This window comes from Topomyia yanbarensis, chromosome 2, assembly GCF_030247195.1.
Source record: "Topomyia yanbarensis strain Yona2022 chromosome 2, ASM3024719v1, whole genome shotgun sequence".
Lineage (NCBI taxonomy): Eukaryota > Metazoa > Arthropoda > Insecta > Diptera > Culicidae > Topomyia > Topomyia yanbarensis.
This window is the reverse complement of record NC_080671.1, coordinates 102,410,711-102,429,076: the sequence shown is the minus strand read 5'-3', so window position 1 is coordinate 102,429,076 and position 18,366 is coordinate 102,410,711. Positions and strand designations below refer to the sequence as shown.

Genomic DNA, 18,366 nt, shown 5'->3' with positions numbered 1-18,366 from the left:
CCCTTGTGAAGGCAAGCTAAAATCCTAACGCTAAAAGGCAAGCCGGGTCTCTAAGGCCCGGTAAAAGTTTATACCTTTTGCAGTAAAAGCTTGCAAAATCCAAAGCATATAGATCCATTTCATGCAGAAATACAAACTTTTCAAGTGCCTGAATAATTTCTCTATTTGAATTTATTTGACAATGAGGAATAGACTGTGAAAAAACAACATATAAGCGAAAAATGAAGAACCGATAGATTGTTTCAGAATACTTTAAAGGATTAAAAATTGAAGCTCACTCCTGTAGTTGTTAGCTATACTATATACTTATAAAGTCAAATTCTCATAAAAAATACGATAAATACTCACTCTTGGAATTAACTAGAGTAAGCATTGGGTGAAGCCAAAAGCTAAATTATGTAAATAAAAAATTACCACTTTTCGACTATGTCGAGCAATATCTTGTTTTACCACAAGCTAAAAATGGAGAACTTCGTCCTTGGAAAACGTTCATTCACTTCATTTTCTGGCAGAAAAAAAAATTAAAAATTATGGCCCCATTCCAAATACAAACTTGTTCGGATGCTTTTGGTTTACTCACAAGAATTTTAAGTTTGTATACAAAAATATATGAATATGGAAACAATAAATTCAGTGAAAAATGTCAGTACCATCTTATTTGGTCTAAAATCCTCAGGTACATAATGAAAAGAATAACATTGCAGAAGGCTGCAAATTCATCCGACTTTGTGGTAAAAAATGTCGTAGTATAATGTTAAATGCTGCCTCTCTTTCTCGCACATACTTATAATAGGACATTTTCAAAAATTCAATTTCTTATCTTCGAAGTTAAATAACTTTGCCCGGTAACCTCCAATCATTATGGTATAGCTTTTTAATAACGAACAACAAAGTTGTTCGTTATTAAAAAGCTATACCACCTGAAGTTTTGAGGTATGCTGAGTAACTGTAAGAATTTTTTTTTGATTTTGGTTTCTTGTTTTCGATTTTCCATATATGACACTATAGAAACTTCAAAACTCTTGTGAAAGAACTAGAGCTATAGGAAAAAGCTCATAAGTGACATATGGTTTGTAAAGCTAATTAACACTTGATTTAGCAGTGTTCCAAAAAAGTTAGAAAAAATTTGCCGGTCTAGTCTGCGTGCACAGTTCTGGGTGCATTAGAAAGCGTTTAAGTGAAGAAAATTACATGATACAAATAAACGGGAAATGTGTTTTAACTTGATCAAAGATAAGTTCGTCAATGCTTAGGAAATATTTGTAAAAACTGAAATGGATCCATAAAAAAATGATTTTTGAATGCAAACATACGTACCAGGAAAATTATTTGCATCACCAGTATGCACAGATGATGTCGAAATACCTAGCGGGTCTGCTAGGCCCCTGTGCCTTTTTGTGCATGTAAAAAGTTTATACGAATCTATGAAGCACACCATATGTGATATTTCCGTAATATCTTACTGTTTCGATGAATTTTAGCATCAGTTAATGAAATTTTCATGGTCAAGCTCTTACTGCATGCATAACGCTTTGTAACTAAGAAATCGATAGCCGCCGGGCCTGGAGGACCCACGTGCCCTTTTGAGGGTTAATTATCGTTTTTAGTTAGTTTTTGTTCCTTTGAAAACTTTGCTGTTATATTCAATCCGCAATAGAATGGTGGATACTCCACTAGTCCATTGGATGCCTACGGTCATCAAATATTTTTGCTAGGAGTTTGAGTTTGAAAACTTTGGAACAAGTGAGCGTTAAAATCTCAAACTGAGCGTTAGAATAATCAAACATTAACACTTGGAAACGATGGAAACTTGCAGTGTTAGGGACAGCATCAGCATTAGTGTATGGATGTTTCTTTTATGACGATACCTTTTTTGTTTCGGTAACTCTTCAAAGTACATACACGAGAAAAAATACACTCGTATATGACAATTTCCGTAGTTCTATCTTGGATGGCTTCAAAAATATAATCATTAAACTAAATAATATAGAAGATAATCAATGTATATATATATATATATATATATATATATATATATATATATATATATATATATATATATATATATATATATATATATATATATATATATATATATATATATATATATATATATATATATATATATATATATATATATATATATATATATATATATATATATATATATATATATATATATATATATGTTATCAGAAGTCCTGAATCATTTGGATAAACGAGTTCGAATATTACCCCACATTACATTCTTGCAAAATTCTTCCATTTACTTGTTTAACAGAATTCTGACAAAGAGTCCCTCATATATTATTAAACAAGTCCTAGAAAAAAGTGGAATCGAGACGGTTCAATAAGTTGACCCAGAAAAACACAAAAATTGCCATATTACAAAAAAATGAATAACTTTCGCAATTTTCATCGGATTTAAACTAACAAGTGCTTATTTTCATTGGATATTAGCAGGCTTTAATTACCCATAAAAATATAATTTTTGGGATTGCTTTATCTTGCCGAAAATATTGACTACACGCTCATTTTTGTTCAAAAAACGACGAAAAATTAAGAAAAAGTTCAATAGATTCGTAAATAACGTCAGAACCAGTAGTCGCACTAAAACAAAATGTTCTAACGATCGAAAGTGCATTAAGTTACCTTTAATTCAACATAATAATACTTCATATCGATGCACTACAACCGAAGATATTTAAATTTTACTAAACGTACTTTTAATTTTAAAGGTAAAATTCATTTTTTCACTGTAACCCGAAAACTGTACTACTGTAAATTTTTTGGACCTCATTTTTGGATTCAGCACACGATTTTACATTGAAAATGACCACTAGCTTATTTAGTTCAGAAATGCTGTAAACTAGTGTTATCGAACTCTCCGCAAAATTCCTGTTCCAACCAAACGTCAAAAATGCTAGGGGGTCTGCAAAAGTTTTAGATTGTTAGCTGTATATTTCAACAGAGGATTACTAACTTGTTCAGTAATTTAATAACACGGTGCTACAGTGATTTTGTACTTTTCAAGTAACCTAGTATAGGTTGTAGATCTCGCCAAATGCATCACAAGACAATGATTGAAAAATGTTGTATAACCTCAAAATCTTGATTTATGGCAAAAAAAATATTTCTCGGGATTTTTGGCATTAAAAAAAATTTCCGCTATCATTTTTCAACCGATTTTAAATTTTTTGAGTGTTCTGGAAAGAAGAAGAAATTACCTTTCCAACAGTATGCTATGATATATTATTTTGTCAAAAATACTTTACGATTTTGGATCAACAATATGAAAACAACCAAAATTTTGCGTTTTTTCCATGAAAATTATGAAAATTACTCAACATTTCTGTAAAGATGCGTCTTTGTTTCGATAAAATTTTAGAGAGAGTATTCAATTTCGCATTTAACGACCTAATATTTATAATAAAAATCGGTTGAAAACGACAGTGTTATTAATTTTTTTTTTTTTCAAATTAGAAAGTTGCTTGCCAGAACTCGTAAGGTAGAGGTATTGTCTCGCACTATAAGATGCTATAATTATTCGCATGTATAATGCCAAAAGATCCTGACCCCAGCGGTAGCAGACAAAGGGTTAAGTCGCTGGTAAACTCTAAGCTGGCTCATATGACCCTTTTCCACGCTTTTCTAAACTTTCTTTCTGCAACTCCTTGCTCTCCCTTGAGTACTATGGGCCGATTTCTTCACCCTCGCTTAACTTTTAAACCAGGTTCAGCAGTACGTTTAAACCTGGCTTAAGCGCTAAGCGAGCGTGAAGAAATCGGCCCTATGACTCTTAATATTGAAGAAAATACTTCAGTTTCCAGTCTTTTGCTAATTGAATGTCGTTAAAAACATAAAAAAGGGAAATTGACTCACTCTTAGTCACTAATAAAAAAAGGAATATAATTATGTCTTCCGTTATTTTTTTTCCCAATTTCAAGTGCAAAGTTCATACACATACTTTTGAATGCATACATAATCGAGCAAAAGAAATCTATTTTTTTAAATTTTATATGAGACTGCCCCTTGCGGAGACTGTCCCTCGTGCCCAATTCACTCACTAAACTGAATCGATTCAGTGATTCATTTCAGTACTTTGAAAAATGTTTGAGCAAAAAGGGAAAAAATATATTTATTAGGCGTTAAGGCGAGATAGGTACGGGGGTGCGTTTTTCAGCGTGAAGAAAACACTTTTTGCGATGTTTTTAGAAATATGGGTGATGCGAATGGATCAAAACTTTGGTACACTTTATTGTATCATTTCAATAACATAAATATCGACAAGCGGCTCGGCGACGAAACTTTTTGTAGAATGTCTCTGGAAGAACACGATTTGCGGTATTACTGTCATTCAAAAACTACATTCCGATTTATTTCAAACTTTGCATACACTTTCTTTGTATAATATACCTTACCCCTACGTTGAATTTTCGAGATAATTTTTCAATTTAGACAGTTTTGAACTCAGTTGAAATAAAAATTGCTATATTTCACAACAAATTCTGCCATTTTTGAGATTGGTTTCTCCCTTGAAATTACAACTATTATTAAATTTAAATTAGTTATGACTTAATATTTTATTCCGTGTACGACAACAAAGCTCATTTGTTCATCGTGTTCGTTTATTTATTTGGTTCTCGATGAGTTTATAATAAATTGTCACTCCTTCAGTGAATCACAGTTCTTTAAAAAAGAATCGCGGTTCATTCACTCTTTTTGAAGAGTCGATTCTTTTGATCGATTCGCGATTCACTCGACCATCTCTAATTTCAATGCGGCATCCATCTTTGTTAGCGGTTGCATGCGTAACCTGCATGATAGCAATCTGTGCTTTTGTTGCGCAAAGACGATAACTTTCTTAGCAACAAATTTACGCGGATCAATGGAAAGCACAACGAAAATTTATTATTTACGTTCGATTCTTGTATATTTATAGTTTTGATATATGATTGAGACCACTGCATTCGCTACATTTGTATGCGTACTTTAGGAAAGATACAATAATGGCAAAATATAGCTAGAAATCTTGATCTATACATGAATTGTGATTATATTATCTAAAACTTGATTTCTCTTCATCGGTCCGGGTTTCTTTACCACACACAATCGAAAAGTTTTTACAATTTTTCAATACTGATCTTGTGCTATAAAGATTTAGTTCCAGATATTAGTTCGGTCACGGTTTTTTGTCTTCTTTCTTCAGATCTTCTCAAATAAGTTTAATCGGATTCGATCACCTACTACAATTGACCTGACCTGATGACCATGAAGGTTTGGTGCAATATGTAAAATTCGATGTTGATTCGTTGTGCTTAAACTATACGTAAGAAATATATTTGATTTATTATTACTCTAAATGTACTAAGAAAATAAATATTTTACATTATGTAGTGTAGTTCTACATCTGCAGTTCGTGCAACCCCATAGGGCTGCCCCTTGTAGTTTCTTACCAAATATAATTGAGTGGAAACGGGCAGTTACATTTTTCTGGGATCAATCTACACTTCTTGCCCCAGCCCTCTTTCAATTATTATACTTGCAAGCCAAATCCACGATCTAAAGACGCGATGTGTAAAATTGTCATAATAAACTAATAAATGCACCTCAAACACCATGGCGATTAGGAAAATCTCACAAAGAATTATTTGCAATGTGCAAACACGTCGTGACAATTTGTTGCCTCTGAAAATGGCGACTTGAGTTAAATTGACAGATGGTTTCCAGTAATTGTTTTGTAAAATTTTGATAAAATTTAATAAGTTCAGTGAAAAATATTGCGGATTTCAGCAAATTATTCGAAAAATTAACGAATATCGCTAAAAACTTCTACAATTTTTTAAACCAATTGCTGACACCTCTGAAAAAATATCACTTTATTGTGCAATTCGTCGAAATCAACTTGTGGCTCAGTGTGTGTTCAATTGGCTCCGCTCAGTGTCTCCGCCTTTCTATGATTATAGTAACTATAATTTTATCATGAATGTCTGTCCTGTCCCCCTTTGCTAGCCGGCTAGAGCCGCCTATGGTCGCCACAGCGCTGTTACCGGACTCCAGCGTGTTTTCAATAGAGTTGCCGTAGGATGCGACTTCCATTTTAGTAAAATTACGATTAACAATAAGTTTTTGTCTATCTTTACATGTAACTAGGCTAAGAAGCACCATTGGTGGACAAGAGGTATGTTGGTGTTGATACAACAAATAAACAAATAAACTAAAACATATTTGAAATTCCACATAAATCTGTCTTCTACAATTCTAGACAAACATGGTCCTAAGTGCAAATGATAGCTTCTTTTTGTTTACTTTCTCTTTTGATTATTACCATTACCATTACCATACCATTACCGTTATCATAAAGCTTTTCAATATTGTTTCAGGCTATATCGAAAAACTCCAATTTCGACTGGCACATTAAGCTTAGAGTTAAGGAACAAACGTACGAATGGCCGAGTTATTAGCGAAAGAGAAAGTAAACAAAAAGAAACTGTCATTTGCATTTAGGACCATTTGACATATTTGGCTAGAAATCAAAACAAACAAACGCGAAGCATTCCTCCCTATAAGAATGTCACCTAGCGCACTCACCCCATAACTTGGTTACTTGCAGGAAATACAGAATTGCAGTACACCAACAAAGATCAAAAGTTCAAACGTGGCCAATAACAGCTGCCTACCCTGCCTTTTGAACCAACATCGTTCACGATTCACGACAATCACTGGCGCTGACGGGAACGTTTTGAGACGTATAAATTCTCAGAGGGAAATTGTTCACATACCTTCCGTATATTTTTTTCAATTTGCTGCCTGCTGCTTGGTTTTCGGAGTTTTTCCTGCTGCTTCCACCGTGTTACGTCTCGTAGCTTCTATTTACTACAAAATGATGTACAGGGGAATGCTTTGTAGTTCCTATTGTGTTCTACCTACGCTCAGTTGACAGTTGACTGGTCTGGGACGGATAGGGTGATTCTTGATATTATACGTAAGGGAATCGAATATCAGGCTCCTTGGAGATCTAGTTCTAGCAGATTGACCATATACTGATTGGTTTTTACATTTAATAATAAAAAAAGGAAAGCCTATATTGCATTGCCGAACTTGACTTTGGGTTTCGACAGCCTACGGAGACGATTTTTAGTTAAATTAGTTATTGGAGAGGCGTTTCATCTCATCAGAATCCGGCACTAACTTAGTGACAGGACTAAGGTAGCGCCGGATTGGCGCCAGCGCCAAAAGTTAAAACACAATTTGTGTTTCTGAGCAAACTCCTAGTCCTGTGTAATGTTCCTCACGAATAAGAATTCTTAGTTTACTGGGCCATTACAGAAAAAGTTGTACGATCTGACTACCAGATCTTCATTCTGGCTGGGGCAAGATCAGCAAGAGAATGATATCGTCACAAAAAGCTAAAAGCTCATTTTTTTCGGATCGAGCAATGATGGAAATGAAAAATTAGAATATCTCAAGATGTGACAACTGAACAGAATTTTTGTTAGACGTTTTCATCGGTTGTCAGTCAAAAAGGTAAAAGAATGTTTGCCTTTATCTATCTTCCCTGGTATGCACAATGTTAGTTTCAGTTCAATGCCCGGAGTAACTAGAATTGCTCTAAAATCATATTTAGAGAAGGTTGCGACATGTTCAATTATCTTTCTTGATGCAAATTGTGTGTGGTCATGTCGCCTGCCACTTACTGAGGAGATGAAATTGAAACATTTAACCCAATTTATCCAACCAAAAAAAAAGAAACAACCAAAGCTGTTCTACACAAAACCACAAACGATAACAAGCATCCTATAATTCCCATATAATTCAATTCCCCAAGGTACCAATTGGCAGCAAATCACAGGAGACACCCTACGCCTCAGCTGTGTATTGTACCGTACGTTTCCTACCTTTTCACACACCAACCTCCTGGGGAGGGGGGGTTCACCTTCCACCACGCTTTTATATAAAGTTAATTCACTCTTTTTGTTTCACTGCTTCGTTCACTCTTGCTGTGCTGTTTCGCTGAATATTTATAAAGCATTCAAACAAACTTTTTCTTCTTGGCAAAATTTATCGTTTGCTCGACCACTTGCTATGTGGAGGATTTTTCCGAACTAAAATTTGCTACGAAACGAGACGGAAACCACAACTACAGATCTGGGCAACAGCACTTTTCACTTGACTGGTAATCCGTTGCTATTTCTAGCCAGACAATGAAATATGGAATTAGACTATCTGATGGGTCCTGCCGAAACATTTGCTGGATTGGTGATGGTAGCTCTGGCAAGTTCTCATAACAATCGCTTGCTACGCTCGTACAGCATTTGCTCAGAATGTATAGTGAAAAGAAACGACGCAAACCGCAGCTAAAAGGCATGTCAATCATAAAAGTGTAATTAAAATGCGGATCGGAGGTGTGATGCCTAAACGATGAAGGAGGGAAGCAAATCTTAAATTTCAACAAAAACAGAACACAAATGTCAGACGAACTAGAAGCACGAACACTAACGGGATTTTAATTAATTTTTATGAATGCGCTTCCGACATCACACTCTCAGCACCACAAAAAAAACACAAAACAAAGTTGAGGAAACTTTCACGAGCTGCGTTACTTTGATATCTGGTTTTTTTCGGATAACCGCGTAAAGGTTAAATTTCAGTTCAAGCGTGCCACTGTTTCCCCCTTCTTTAAGTCGAACCAACGCTGGTGTTTAGCGACAAAACGTGGAAATAAAAAGACTGGCAAAGCAGGAAAAGTTTTCCCTTCCGGAGGACCTGCCACACGCTTCGCTGCCAACCCCCGCACACACCAGCTAATGTTGTTGGCCTGTACGAACTGTATGAAACCATCCAGCTTTTAGCAATTCATTGCAAACACGAGACTGAAAAGCGTGTACGCAGGCAAACACATACTAGCACAGAGCTACCATCCCCACCACCAACACCAGCATTATCAACAACAGCACCGCCACAAGGATCACACCATCGCTTCTCACGAACGATACCACCCACAACACAGCAGGCGCTGCATTTTCCGAGATTGTACCAAGCAGTCGGTGCTAGTACTATTCCGAAAATTAGAATCGATGTCAAAGAAAAGGCGCAAATGGCACTCCGTGTGCCGAAACCTGCTACTGTAAATAGGTACACAAACTCTCCCACACACACACACTCACCGCCACGTATACAAACGGCGTACGACCACAAGAGATTAAAGCTCAAAAAGCTCCGTTCCGTTCACGCGGGTTAAAGTTTTCCGTCCGGCTACGCGTTCCAAAGCGATCTGTTCGGTTTCGACGAGCTGCTCGTGGGTTTATATCCTTGCACCAGTCCCGAATCGGGCTTCTTCTGTCCGATTGCACGAAGATGGCACGATTCACGCCAGAAGCCTGTTGTCAGCCGATCCTATAGTGCAGCGAACTAACCCTCACAGTGCCATATGAGCCATTCCGAACAAGGCTGCAGAGAAAATCATTCGATGGAGACGGAAGCATTTTGTTGTTGTTGTTGTTGTTGTTGTTGTTGTTTATTAGAGACACTTTACACCGCTCAGAACAGTGCATTCGTGTCTATTAAAGTGTAAGATTTACATTTCATTTCATATTTACATTTCATTTGTTCATATCATTTTGTATAACCCAGTATTACGCAGGAATTCTAAGACGTTTTGCTCTTTCTGTTCTCCTTGTCCTAATGCTGCGTGAAGACTAGTTGTGTCGATTTCCTGTTGTTGCCTCTCATTTTCATACTTTCTGCAGTGCATCAGTACATGTCGGACATCGACTGTAACCCCACATGATTCGCACCTTGGCGGCGGATCTCTCGTAAGGAGGAATGCGTGTGTCATTCGGGTATGCCCAATTCGCAGTCGTGTGAGGACTCGTTGGCCTGCGGCGTTGGCTTGATCATCCCATCGTATCGTGCTGGATTTGATTTCACGAAGTTTCACATCTCTGGAGTCATACCATATTTTGTCCCAGCGCTGTCGTATCAGTAATTTGATACTTCTCATCAAATCGTCTGCTGGCACTGGATGGTTAATTGGTATGTCCTCACGTGCATTGTTTGCGAGGCGGTCTGCTTCAATATTTCCTCTTACTCCAGCGTGACCAGGGATCCAACAGAAGCTGATTTTCCTGTTCTGTACTATTGATTCCACTTCCTGGATCAGAGGATGCTTTGATTTACCGGCTTCAAGTGCCAATAAGCAGCTTGCTGAATCCGTTAGAATCGCTATTTCGCCGTTTATATTGGGGATGCTGACAGCCATTTTTAAGGCGAATGCCTCCGCCGCAAAGACGCTGTAGAATTGTGGAAGGCTTGAATTCATCGCGATACCGTTTGCATAGAGCCCTGCGCCAACCGTATTGCCGGATTTCGAGCCATCGGTGTAGATGATGGTTGAATTCCTAAAACGACTGTCTAGTAGCTGTTGGACGATTGGTCTAACTTTCTCTGGCGGGTCACCAGCTCGCACAATTTTCTTTATGTCCCACAGTATCATCGGCCTGGGTATGTTCCATGCTCGATCGCTTCGTCTTGTAAGTTGCTTTACACTCGGGAGTACTGTTTCCGTAAGCTGTTGGATGTTGTCCGACGTTCGGCGTACGAGTGGGAGATCATTATTGCTACCATCCTTTTCCAGCATACGTATTGCGATTCGTGAAATGCATTGTGTTGCTAGCAGATCAAATGGAAGAGTCCCTGCCTCTGCCATTATCGATAAGATCGGACTTGTAACAAAGGCGCCGGACGCATAACGGATTGTGCGATTATACACTGGTGCAAGGATCTGTAGGGGTGCCTGTCCTCCTCGGCTTACCAAACCAACTCCATACAGCAGTTTCGACGTAACGATAGCCGATCCGATTTCTAGTAGCCTTTTTCGGTTACCACGCGGGAGTTTTGCTCCGATTGTCTTTAGAATGTGGAGTCGAGATACACACGATTTCTTTGTCGCCATGCAGTGGGCTTTGAAGTTCAAGGTTCGGTCCAGTGTGATACCAAGAATTCTCAATCGATTAGTTCTCGGGACGATTACACGGTCGATGGTTATATTGCGCTTGGGATCGCGACGAGCATTGGGACTACAGTAAAAAATTTGGGACTTCGTAGCGGATATTGTAAATCCAATGTTTTTTGCCCATTTGTCAACTGCTTTCACTGCGGCCTGTAGTTTTCGATGAAGTGATTCCGTTTTGCGTCGTCGAATCACTAGCAGTATGTCGTCGGCATATAGGAGCACATCTATTCCAATCGGTACTACCCGGAATATATGCTGCATAGCGACCAGAAATAGGGTGACCGATAATACGGAGCCTTGTGGAACTCCGTTTTCCAAACAGTGCTGGCGCGACAGGTGTCCCCCTACGCGTACCTGAAATGTCCGTTCAGAGAGAAAGCTCTGTAACATATTTAACATACGACCTCGGATTTTCCACGTTTTAAGGGTGCGTAGTATGCCATACCACCAGGTAGTATCGTACGCTTTGGAGAGGTCCAGCGAAGCGATCAGACAGTGTTCATTGTCCATCGGAAGTGATCTCTCGAGTTCTGCAAAGTACGAATCTATCCCGCGACCAGAACGGAAAGCATGCTGTCGCTTGTCGAGTCGCCCATTCGCCTCTAGTTCGGTAATTAGTCGGCGATTCATGATGCGTTCGAACACCTTAGCCATGCAGCTAGTTAACGAAATCGGTCGGAAATCTTCGGGTCTGCTGCCATTACAGTTGGGTTTCCGGATTGGCACGATAATAGCGGTGCGCCAACTGGCTGGAAAGATACCGCTATGCCAAATATCGTTATATATCCCTAGTAGCGTTGTTTTTACAGCGAGCGGAAGTCGCTGTAGCAGTGGGTACCCAATTTTATCAGGTCCTGTCGATGCACGTCGTCCTCGATCAAGCGCCCACAGTAGTTCGCCTAGGCTAATGTCATTATTGTACACATCGGTGGTATTTGGTGAGATATCTATGCGCTGCCGTTCGGCTCGTTCCTTTCTCCTTTGGAAAGGTTGCGGGTAATTACTTGTTGCCGATTTTTCGCTGTATTTCTTTGCCAGCTCTTCTGCTACTTCAACAGGATTATCCGTAAAACCGTCCGTTCGCTTGAGTACAACAGTTCGCTGCTGTCGCTTACCACGCAGTGTATTCACCGTACGCCATAGTTCAGTCGTTGTGCTGCTCGGTGAAATCTTTTCCACGAATTCTTCCCATGACTTCTGCTTTGCTTGTTTAATCGCTTTTCGGGCTGCCGCTTTCGCTTCCTGAAATCTTTCCAGTGCTCCAGCTCGGCCGGAGTCGTCGTTGGATGTGCGTCGTAGTGCCCTTAGTTGCTTACGTCGCCGCTTGATAGCTATTTTAACTTCTGGGCACCACCAGGGTACCGATTTTGGGCCAACTTTTCCACCACTTTGTGGTATACACTTAGTCGCAGCAGCAATGATTTTCTTGGTGCACCTATCTACATCCCACTCTTCGTCCGGGCATATTGCATTGGCTGTCTCACGCTGGTGGTCACAACCTGAGACAAAAACACGAAAATGAAAATACGACCACGCAGACTGGGAAGCATTTTGTGTCCGTTGGCATGAGTGTTAAAAGTTTTAGTTAAAAGTCCTGAAATGGGTTTGTGATAGTCCCGTAGTCAGAGTAATAATCTATTACCTACCTGTCTCTTTCACACACAATTAGAGCGAGTCGAATTTCGCACAATAACGTTATATCAAATGACGTTTATGTTATGATATTATGTGTACTTATCAGCTACCATGTATAAGTCCTTTGCCTTACTTTGAAAGAGATCTCCATTTGGTTAGATTTGATGCGAAATCGCTTGCAGCTACTGACGGCTCGCAGGTAACCGCCCACTTCGACCCCCTACACTCAGGCAAAAAATACAGCGAATTTCATAGGAATATCGTATAATTTTTAGCCACAAGTAGCACATATGTACATTATGAGATTATCTTATGAAACGGCATTTATTTGGTCAAATCGGTTTGCTATGATTTCATGTTCCATAAGGCATCTTTGAATTATCATAAGACAATATTATACATTTCTCTTATGTTTATGAGAATCATAAGATGCTCGTATGAAATTCGAACGACTGGCATATGCAATAACTTATAAAATGTTAAGGTAATCATACAAGTCGTATGTTTTTCATATTAATCTTATGAAAACATAGTTTTTCTACTTTTCTAGTCATCATAAGACGAATCTTATGAATTTCGCTATGTGTTTTGCCTTAGTGTATGGAAAAACCTAAACTTGACCGAATCAAGCCAACATAAATATTTTTTGGTTCCATTTGGGGTCACAAACAACTGTGCAAAAATTAGAGTTGACCCAGCAGAGCGCATTACGTTTGAACTTTGTGTGGGAATTCGTATGGAAAAACCTACTTTTTTGCATTTTCATTTCCATATTTACCTGAAGAGTGCAAGCTATAATGTAAATGTATGGTCCAGAATATGTCCAAAAATAAACTTTGCTGAAGGAAGTATGGTGCTGAAATGTCCCTGAAAAATGTTATACGAATCGTATCCGTTAATTAGGGCAACTAACAACTAGCAAATAACCCGAGGGAAACGCTGATTGTTTTTCTTTCAATACAAAACAAACAGAAATATTTTACGGTTCACGAAAGTTGGCTGTTTCCTTTCAGTTTAATGTTGATTTTTGTGAAATAGGATGTCATTGGCGTTCTTTTTGCCATGCATTAATTGTTTCTTATGATAAATTCCTTCACATAAAACAGGAAATGGATGCACCGCCGGAAAAAAGTTGATAAAGCGCAAGCATACTACGTTGCCACTAGTTAAAAAATCATTGGATAATGTGATTAAATACATCAGAGAGAGGCCTGCTAAGCCAAGACAAGTTTCGGCTTCACTTGTGTCTCATCGGCATAAACAGAACTTCTGCTCGAACGGGACATCACGTTTGATCAGTCGTTTGATTGAAACACATAGTGTGTTTTAGTTTTAAGGGATTTGCGTCAAGCCGGCGCTAATCTATTCCGACAATGTGTTAGTGTCGGTTTCTGATGAGGCGAAGCCGAAACGCAACATAGTATGAAATAAGGATTTGTGCCCTCCTGTACAAAGACTGGTTTTTACCAACAAATTTTCACCCTAGTGAGAAATTTTGGTTTTTACCAAATTTTCCTCCTTAGGGTGAAATATAGCATAGTACATCAGAGATGACTTTCTAAAATTAGTAAACTAATCTCTCTGCGACACAAACTAATTTATGCTGAATAGAAGAACATCTAACACAATTATTTCATTAAAAACATTTCGGAATATGAATTCAAAAAATGGAATTTAGAATTTCAAACAATGCTTTTTTTCTAGATCGCCACAGAAATCAACCAATAAGCCCCTTGAAATCGATGACTTTCAAACGTCAATCAGTTTTTGACTTTCAGTTTTGAGTCTTTTAGTTTATTTGTTTATTTATTTATTTATTTATTTGTTTATTTGTTTATTTGTTTATTTGTTTATTTGTTTATTTGTTTATTTGTTTATTTGTTTATTTCTTTATTTGTTTATTTGTTTATTTGTTTATTTGTTTATTTGTTTATTTGTTTATTTGTTTATTTGTTTATTTGTTTATTTGTTTATTTGTTTATTTGTTTATTTGTTTATTTGTTTATTTGTTTATTTGTTGTACCGTCACCAACAGACCCCTTGGCCCCAAAGGTGGTTACTTAAACTAATTACGTTTCGTTACGCATTATTTTGGTTTTTATCGAATTCCTTGTCAGGTTGAAGTCAAACGCCGTCGCCACACTGTTAAACACACGCTGGAGTCCGGTAACAACGCACAGTGGCGGCTCTTCAAACAAAAGTCGGACAAAACCTCAAATGTTACCTAATTTGGCTGAAAATCACAATTTAAGCTAATTTTGAGGTGCTGAGCTCATTTTTGATGTCAAAAGTCGTAAAATATTAAATGCATTTTTCCATACAGTGTCATTGAACCTTTCTTATAACTATGATCCCGTTTTCATGATAGATTTTCCGTTACTGTTCACCAATGTCAGCAATCTTATAAAAAATGAAGAACACTACTTTAAATCCATTATATAATGTGTTGGTTTACTGTAGATTGTCTAACTATTTTACACAAAACACCATGCGTCTCCATATCAGCAACAAAGCTTCAAAATCGCCTTAAACCTTTTTGCGCACCTAGGCGCAGAACGAGACCATGATATTCGAAAAGTAGAAGTAATTTCACATAGAATGTATACTATGTGACCGTTCCGAAATGATTCCGAAATTTGTACAGAATACATTAGTGAAAAAAGTATTTTGGATCTGACCACCTTAAACATATTTAAACTAAAAAGTCATAGTTCCAAGCAAATTTACCAAATGTATTTTACTCATTAGCAAAGTTCTTTCGTTCCTCTACATAATGAAACTAGTTGTGCTAAAATCGGACCAAAATCAAAAGAGCAACATGCATTTGAAGTGAACAGAGCAATGGTGGTTTCGGAAATGAAAATCATTAAAAAATCCGGACTTTGGTACGTTTAAACTCCTGTTAAAAATCGTGTTCTTATCCAATGATCAGAAAATTTTGAATATATATCATTCAATACATGAGAAATTTAGGAAAAATATGAAATATCAATATTTCAAAAATAAATTTTTGAGGTTTTGGCCAGCCTCCGGCCACTGTGCAACGCTCTGGCGCCCATAGTTAGTTCTCCTGAACGGGACTCGCAGAAGAGAGTTATTGCGCAGAGCTCGAACGCGAGCTTGAAGATCGCAGCGCTTCGAGGATTGTAGGGCAATCCACCCTGGCAGACAGTAAGTCCGAGACGAACAGGGTTCGAGAGTAGTCCCTCCGGATTCTTAGAGTATCGAGCTGTATTAACTGACAACGGTTTTCGTAGCTTGGCAGCTGAAATCTGTTTTGCCAAGGAAGATGTCGCAGTGCAAAGCGTATGAACAGGCGTTGGATGGTTGATTCTGTCGACACCGTTCTGGTAGTAAGGGTTCCAAACAGCAGAACAATATTCCAGTGTTGAGCTAACCAGCGCGCAATAGAGAGATTTTAAACAGTATACGTCCTTAAAGTTTTTCGCTAATCGGAAGATGAACCCAAGCTGTCTTGAAGCCTTATCCACAATGGATGATGTATGTGGTTTGAACGTTAGTGCCGAATCCATGATGACTCCGAGATCCTTGACGTTAGAGTGTCTTGGAATACTCGAGTCGATGAGATGGTAGTTAAACTGAATCGGATGGCGTTTCCGCGTGAACGTAACGATTGAGCATTTGCTCGGGTTTAAAGCCATTCCGTTTAGATCACACCACGTACTAAAGCTCTCCAATTCACTCTGAAGAAACTCGGCATCGGTTTTATCCCGTATTTGTCGAAACATTTTCATGTCGTCGGCAAAAAAAGGCGGGGTCCTTGTAATTTGATGTTGACGTCATTAAAGTAGAGGAGGAATATCACTGGACCGAGATGGCTTTCTTGTGGGATGCCGGATTTAGCGAAGAATGGTGTAGATAGACAGTCCTTAATGCTGATTTGGAGTTGCCTTCCATCGAGGTAGGAACGAAACCAGCGCAGTAGTTGTCCATGAATACCGAGTTTGTCCAGCTTCGCTATTGCGATATCATGAGTTGGGGCATGCCCCAACTAGCGAACACCCAACTAACGAATATGCGGTGTAGCTGTTCAAAGTCCAATGGCTTGAAATGAATTCCAAATCTCAGTTTTTTGACAACACTGCCAGTGTACCAAGGTAGATTTCACAGCGAAAAAACACCGTAGTTTTTTGTTTTACCGAACTTGTATGTTCAGATCAGTTGAATGGCTGGCGTCCAAAAGAGCTAACCCCACATTGTGTCTTATGGAAATTCAAATTTTCTCATTCGTTTTCCTAGGTTTTAAGAAAAACTAGTCGATCCATTCGCCATCAGTAAATGTTATGTTGTAGCTCACATATCGATGAACTCGACATAATACTGTTTTAGTTGGATTGCATTGTACATTGACGTTTCGGCCCAAACAGTCGTTCCTGAAGGTGAGTGCCACTCACATACTTGCTGTATATGGCTATTTTCTATCAAATATATATATATATATATATATATATATATATATATATATATATATATATATATATATATATATATATATATATATATATATATATATATATATATATATATATATATATATATATATATATATATATATATATATATATATATATATATATATATATATATATATATATATATATATATATATATATATATATATATATATATATATATATATATATATATATATATATATTTTTTTTTTTTTTTTTTTTTTTTGCACAAATGTTTATTTATTGAGCGCAATTTTTCGAAAATTTCAGTGAAAGTGTCATGTCCAAGGCTGGAAACGTGACATTTTTTTTATGAACGTCGCAAGCTTATAAACTTTCACGCTGCTGCCCGAGTAGGAAAGTCATATACGAATTTCGTGGTTGGTATACGTATGAACGTCGTTCAATGAATGTAATTTCTTTGGTGTGCGTGAATGCCGCCACATAGCAGTTATGTTCTCGGCCACCATGACTGGAAGAAATCATTTCGAATGCCATTTAATGCGAAAGTTCGGGAAAAAATCAAAACGACAGCACCGGTGCAAGTTTGACTTCGGCTGCTGTGTATGTAAACGAACGAGAGAAAGGCAAAAACGTTCGTGCTGCTGAGCGTGCCTGTTGCATGTTCGTGAAAGTTCGGCTTGGTGCCGTAGTTTAGTTTGGTTCGCTGACAATTGCAAATGTGTGTGAATAGCCCGTGTGTCTAACTTCCATCATCCGTTGCGTTGGAACTGTTGCAAATAAATTTCATAGCAGCGGTTCAAAATGAATGTAGTGAACGACATTCATGGCTTATATTTGCAAGATGGGTATATGCGTTAGTTCCTTTTTCGCTTGCTATAGGAAAGTACTGCAGCAAAATATTAGCGGTCACCTGGTATTGTTGAAGGAGAAGTTGTTGGCAATCCAAAATCAATAGTTTTGGACATTTACAATGCGCAGGGGGTCCGCTAATGCGTCAAAATGGATTTTTTTCAGCTTTTAAGTAATGAGTTTTATATTGAAGGGGAAGTTGTGTGCCGTTGAAAATCTATAATTTTGGAGATTAACTATGAACACGGGGAACCGCCAATGTGACAAAATGAAAACTTTTTCATGCGTTCGCAGCGTAATCAATTTACAGAATGATGGTATTGTAAGACATAATTTTCACAATTTTTCTCTTTTATTCAGGGAAATCAATTTATTACTAATATTATTTCATTAATAATATAGAGCCAATATATATGGAACAAATTTTTG

General features: G+C 37.7%; 1 protein-coding gene across 4 annotated transcripts in view; it reads right to left on the bottom strand.

Moving 5' to 3' along the window:
- LOC131679041 (Kv channel-interacting protein 1-like) overlaps positions 1-9,274 on the bottom strand; it is a 236,668-nt gene extending 227,394 nt beyond the window's left edge. The window contains exons 1-2 of one of the 4 annotated variants that reach the window (XM_058959571.1): positions 9,168-9,274; positions 7,899-8,193 (exon numbers count right to left, since the gene is read on the bottom strand). The gene's annotated coding sequence lies outside the window, so the exon portion shown is untranslated. Of the gene's footprint in view, positions 1-7,898; positions 8,237-8,974; positions 9,087-9,167 lie in introns of those variants that run through there. The other 3 variants (XM_058959574.1, XM_058959573.1, XM_058959570.1) reach the window with 3 other exon arrangements.
- Positions 9,275-18,366: the final 9,092 nt, after the last annotated feature.